This window comes from Chiloscyllium plagiosum, chromosome 10, assembly GCF_004010195.1.
Source record: "Chiloscyllium plagiosum isolate BGI_BamShark_2017 chromosome 10, ASM401019v2, whole genome shotgun sequence".
Taxonomy (NCBI): Eukaryota; Metazoa; Chordata; class Chondrichthyes; order Orectolobiformes; family Hemiscylliidae; genus Chiloscyllium; species Chiloscyllium plagiosum.
The window spans coordinates 89,413,185-89,419,184 of record NC_057719.1 but is presented as its reverse complement, the minus strand read 5'-3'; the positions used below and the strand labels follow the sequence as shown (position 1 = coordinate 89,419,184).

Here is a 6,000-nt window from a genome sequence, read left to right as displayed (position 1 = left end):
GCAGTGTGGGGGCATGGAGTCTCTTTGGGGGTAGAAATTGTTTATGGGCATATTTACGGGGGGGTGGGGGAAGTATTGTGAGCTAAGGTTGTAGGGGGTTATAGAGGGCGACAGTTTTTAATTGAAAGATGCCGCAAAGATTGAAGAAGGTATTATTTCAGATGGGGGGGGGGGGGGGGGAGTCGGTGGCGAGCTCGTCCACGTGACCGCGCAAAGCCCGTGGGCCGCGGGCGCTGCCAAGACCGGTGGCGGGGTTGCGCGTTCGTCATGACGTCTTTGGGAGGCGCGCACGCAGTGACGCAGGGCCTACGGGCTGTTGTTCCGGGAGCGAGGAGGCCGAGTGCCTGAGGATTTTTTTTGCTGCCCATTCCGCGGACAGCGAGTGCCGAGACCCCTTTTCCCCGGGCTCCCAGCGTGCAGCCCGCGCTGGTGAGTATTCGCGGGCCCGGAAACGACCGGGTGACCGATCGCGCGGTGTCCGTACGGCGAGTTCGGCCTTTTGTCAGTCCCGATGTGGGGAGGTGGGGGGTGGAAAGCTCAGGCCTTGCCTGCGAATGGAGTTCCGGGGGCCGAGCGCTGGCGCTGCTTGTCCAGGGATTGGGGGCCTGGATCATGGCGGGCTCTCGCACCTCCCGGGAGGCCGCGGGCATCGGGCCGGGCCCCTCTGCCTTACTTCACGCCGCGGGTGAGGAAATAGCCGGCGCGGCGCGGGGGCAAGAGGCCGCCGGGCTGTGAGCGTCGGAGGGCCCTGACTTCTCTCGCCATTTTGTCGAGGTCCCCGGGCTTGAGCTGAGCCCTTCCCCTCCCCTCCCCTCCCTGCCCTCCCCCTCCCCTCCCCTCCCTGCCCTCCCCTCCCTGCCCTCCCCCCCAACTCAAATCAAATTGCAGCATTCTGGTATTTCCAGAGGGCAGTGTCCTTAACTCGCCCCCTTTTTCTGTGCTCCCCACCCCTCCGGGGGTGGTTTGGGGTGGGGGGAAAGAGCAGAGAGTTGTCGGTGTTTTCTGCCAGCCTTCAGTGGGGGTGGGTGGTACGTTCGTGTCTCCTCCTCGATCCACCACCAACATTCCTGTTTAAATGGTACAGTTGCCACAATAAAACTTTGCCACAAAATGGTGGCCTTTCCTTAGGCCGCAGAGCCGGCCTGCTGAATATGCCAGTCCTCGTCTCCCCTCCTTTCCCGTGGCCTGGCTTTAGCCACCTTGAGTCAGGGATTCCCAGCAGAAACCACTGCACTCTTCGTCTTCCAGTTTTCTGCGGCTTCTCCCTCTGCCACAGTTTTGCATCGGGATCGCAGTTTTAAACCACTAAAGCATTGAGTATAAATCTGATAAAAGGATTGTGACATAAGTGGAAAGGTAATAATTAGCTCTGGATAAATTAAGATTATATTAAAAGTATGGAGGAGCCAGGTTTGATGTGTAAATTGTTACACTGAGATGCAAAGTGCTATTTTGTCTTTTTTAGAATAAAGTGTGTATATTTTTAACAAGGCTAATTTTCCACCACAGGTAAGTAACTAATTGTTTTTTGTACGGGTAGAAGGTTAGGATTATTTAAGTAATTCTGGTATTGATACTTCATAAACTCCTGGTTCAAAGGACCAACTGTTTAGACTTGTGTTGAATTGTTCGCTCTTGCACACTTATTACTGAAGATTTTCATTTCTTGCTGGCGATATGATATTTATTGGAAAACTTAGCAAGTGTGGTACCATTGTGGAGAGAAAACAGTTCATGTTTCAAGTCTCATGATCCGTTTTTCTGAAGTTCTGAGGGTTACGAGCCTGAATGTTAGTTCTGTTTTCTCTCCACAATGCTGCCAGCCCTGTTAAGTTTTTCCAGTTGTTTCTGTTTTAGTGTTTCAGGTCTTCTGCATGTGCAGTCTGTTTGATATTTGCCTGGGGAGTTCCAACCAATTTCAAACCTGTCTTCATCTTAACCCTCAATTTGAGGTTCTGACTTTCTGCGATAGGCCTTTGTGTGACTAAATAGGCTGATTCTCAATCCCACAGAAGTTTGGCTGTATGAGGCAGGATGTCAACATGGAATACAAGATTCCGGTGTATAAGATTTGTTTATTTTTCGCTACTGCTGTGGTAATTATTCGGGCATTGTGACTAAAGCGTTGAAGCAGCATGATGAACAAGTTGTTGTCATTTATGTGGAATAGTAGCACGTTTGTCCTGGTCACTAATGTCAATGCTGTCACATTTTAAGCAGAACTTCAGAATGCATTTTGAATCATTTTCTTTGGTCTCCTTTGAACTCTGGCCCATTTGAAGATTGAGAAAAGTGTGAACCTGGTTATGCAAATGCTTTTTGGCCACAAGCATCATTTCCAGTTCATTGAAATTGATTTTGTAGGAGGAGCTGGCCTTAATCCTCCCATTTAGTCTGGAGGATTTTTCCAGTGGTATTTTGTGTCACTGATGCATAGTCCAAATGTCACTGCAGTATGGTGCAGACAGCTGCTTTGTACATGAGGATTTGATTTGTGGAGGCCTTTGGCGAAGGTGAGGACTGCAGATGCTAGAGATCAGAGTCTGAGTCACTGTGGAAAAGGATATGGAAGATATAAACTGTAGGGAAATAGATGGTGACATCTTGCAAAATGTCCAGATTACAGAGGAGGAAGTGCTGGATGTTTTGAAATGGTTAAAGGTGGATAAATCCCCAGGACCTGATTCGGTGTACCCGAGAACTCTGTGGGAAGCTAGAGAAGTGATTGCTGGGCCTCTTGCTGAGATATTTGTATCATCGATAGTCACAGGGGAGGTGCCGGAAGACTAGAGGTTGGCAAACGTGGTGCCACTGTTTAAGAAGGGTGGTAAGGACAAGCCAGGGAACTATAGATCAGTGAGCCTGATGTCGGTGGTGGGCAAGTTGTTAGAGGGAATCCTGAAGGACAGGATGTACGTGTATTTGGAAAGGCAAGGACTGATTCGGGATAGTCAACATGGCTTTGTGCATGGGAAATCATGTCTCACAAACTTGATTGAGTTTTTTTGATGAAGCAACAAAGAAGATTGATGAGGGCAGAGCAGTAGATGTGATCTGAATGTACTTCAGTCAAGCGTTTGACAAGGTTCCCCATGGGAGACTGATTAGCAAGATTAGATCTCATGGAATACAGGGAGATCTAGCCATTTATATACAGAACTGGCTCAAAGGTGGAAGATAGAGGGTGGCGGTGGATGGTTGTTTTTCAGACTGGAGGCCTGTGACCAGTGGAGTGCCACAAGGAAACCTTAGCAGGACTTATACACTTAACGGTAAGGTCCTAGGGAGTGTTGCTGAACAAAGAGACCTTGGAGTGCAGGTTCATAGCTCCTTGAAATTGGAGTCACAGGTAGATAGGATCGTGAAGAAGGCGTTTGGTATGCTTTCCTTTATTGGTCAGAGTATTGAGTACAGGAATTGGGAGGTCATGTTGCGGCTGTACAGGACATTGGTTAGGCCACTGTTGTAATATTCCATGCAGTTCTGGTCTCCTTCCTATCGGAAAGATGTTGTGAAACTTGAAAGGGTTCAGAAAAGATTTACAAGGATGTTGCCAAGGTTGGAGGATCTGAGCTACAGGGAGAAGCTGAACAGGCTGAGGCTGTTTTCCCTAATGCGTCGGAGGCTGGGGGGTGACCTTATAGAGGTTTACAAAATTATGAGGGGCATGGATAGGATAAATAGGCAAAGTCTTTTCCCTGGGGTTGGGGAGTCCAGAACTAGAGGGCATAGGTTTAGGGTGAGAGGGGAAAGATATAAAAGAGACCTAAGGGGCAGCTTTTTCATACAGGCTGGTACGTGTATGGAATGAGCTGCCAGAGGATGTGGTGGAGGCTGGTACAATTGCAACATGTGAGAGGCCTTTCGATGGATATATGAATAGGAAAGGTTTGGAGGGATATGGGCTGGGTGCTGGCAGGTGGGACTAGATTGGGTTGGGATATCTGGACGGGTTGGACCGAAGGGTCTGGTTCCATGCTGTACATCTCTATGACTCTGAGTGTGATGCTGGAAAAGCACAGCAGGTCAGGTAGCATCCAAAGAGCAGGAGGATCAACATTTTGGACATAAGCCTTCATCAGGAATTCCTGATGAAGGTCTTAAGCCCAAAATGTCGATTCTCCTGTTGTTTGGATGCTGCCTGACTGGCTGTGCTTTTCTAGCACCACATTCTTCAACTTGTGGAGGTCTTTGTTTGTCTGCAGTAGTTTGCAGAATGCTGAGTTGTTGTACCTGATGACGTGTTGCTACTCCTAGTCATTGGTGACTTTTTGAGAGAGGTGGCTGCCAACCTATGGGAAACATATGCTGAGTCTTTCCTTCAATCTATATTCAAGGTGAAATATTTGGTTTTCTAGGTGCAAATTGGTATGTCTTTCGTTTTGGCAACATTCAAAAATGGGGCAAGTTTTTATGTGGAATGGAAGCAATTGACAGTAACTTGCAATTCCTGTACAGAATGGGCAATGGCATACCAGTCATCCACAGAAGTAGTTGAGAATGTGCTGCTGGAAAGCACAGCAGGTCAATCAGCATCTGAGGAGCAGTAGAATCAACGTTTTGGGTATAATCCCTTCATCAGGAACCACAGACATAGATCATATGTGTATGATTGTCAGTTTCATCTTGTTATGGAGGTGACTGTGATTAGAGTTTCCATCAGTATTTAATACTGGCACAAAAGAATAGCACTATCAGATTGCAAATAACATGGTGTTTGTCACAAGCCTCACTTAGCACTGGTGTAGATTTGAAGATTCTATTTGAGATATTACTGAAAAAGTTTTTTGAATATAAGATCTTTTGAAGACAAACATCAGAATTTTTTGATGTATTGAGTCACATGCATTGATCAAATGAATGAATGCCATGAAGAGTTCCTGAAGTCTTTGGCATTTTTCTTGGATTTGCCAGGTATGTAGGGATGCATCAGGCATTTTTCTGGAAGGGGTGAAGCTACAAGTGTTTGAGAGGATTTTGGTAGCTATGGGAAGTCGGTGAAAAATGTTAGAAGTTTTTCTACTGTAGTCATGATGAGGAATACTTCAGAAGTTTCCGTCACTTATTTCCCTCCTTGAAGGTAATTACTCATCACACTTGAGGTTGGGAATAGCAAGTTCTTTTTCCTACAAAGTGTTGAAGTGAGGAAAAAAACCCAACATCTTTGAAACCCTCAGCTGGACCAACATTGGGGTCACAGATTTTAGTTTTTATCTATTTGATTGCCTGTTGCATTGACAGTTGTCCATATATGGATTGCAAGACCTCTGAGAATATCAACTACTGCTGCGGATTCAAGGTTGAGGGGTTGTTGAAGTTGAGAGTATCCTGTGAGTTGAGAGGATTTTGGCCTTTGGTTTGTAGCTGGACCTGCTGGCATCAAAAAGGCTTCACATGTCATGATGGTCAGCATATTGTCAATCTTTCTGGCTTTCTCTTCCTACCAGGGATTTTTTACTTTCAAGATTTTACTTCAGGTTTAATCTGCCCGGTTTGCAAATAGAATCATACAATACTGAATTTGTGAAAGTTTGGCAAGGATAGGTTTTAGATTAAATTCCCTACAGTATGAAAACAGGCCCTTCAGCCCAAGAAGTCCAAGCTGACCCAAACCCATTCCCCTACCCTGTGTTTACCCCTGACTTGGCATTTGAGCATCGCCAATTCACCCTTTTTTGGATTGTTGGAGGAAACCGGAGCATCCGGAGGAAACCCACCAGACATGGGAGAATGTGCAAACTCCACAAAGATAGTCGTTAGAGGTGGGAATCGAACCCTGGCATTGAGGCTGCAGTGCTAACCATAGTCACCGTGCTGCCCATTTTGGATTTAATGGCTCAGTGGTTAGCACTGCTGCCTCACAGCACCAGGGATGTAGGTTTGATCCCATACTTGAGTGACTGTGAGGTTTGAACATTCTCCCTGTGTCTGCATGCATTTTCTTGAGGTGCTCTGTTTTCTCCCACTGTCTGGAGATGTGTAGGTTAGGTGGATTGACCA

General features: G+C 46.8%; 1 protein-coding gene across 3 annotated transcripts in view; it reads left to right on the top strand.

The window, feature by feature from the left end:
• Nucleotides 1-277: 277 nt before the first annotated feature.
• The window catches only part of rbm25b (RNA binding motif protein 25b), a 98,521-nt gene continuing 92,798 nt past the window's right edge, over nucleotides 278-6,000 (top strand). Inside the window, exon 1 of one of the 3 annotated variants that reach the window (XM_043698356.1) lies at nucleotides 278-429. The gene's annotated coding sequence lies outside the window, so the exon portion shown is untranslated. The remainder of the gene's footprint in view (nucleotides 430-6,000) is intronic. The other 2 variants (XM_043698354.1, XM_043698355.1) reach the window with 2 other exon arrangements.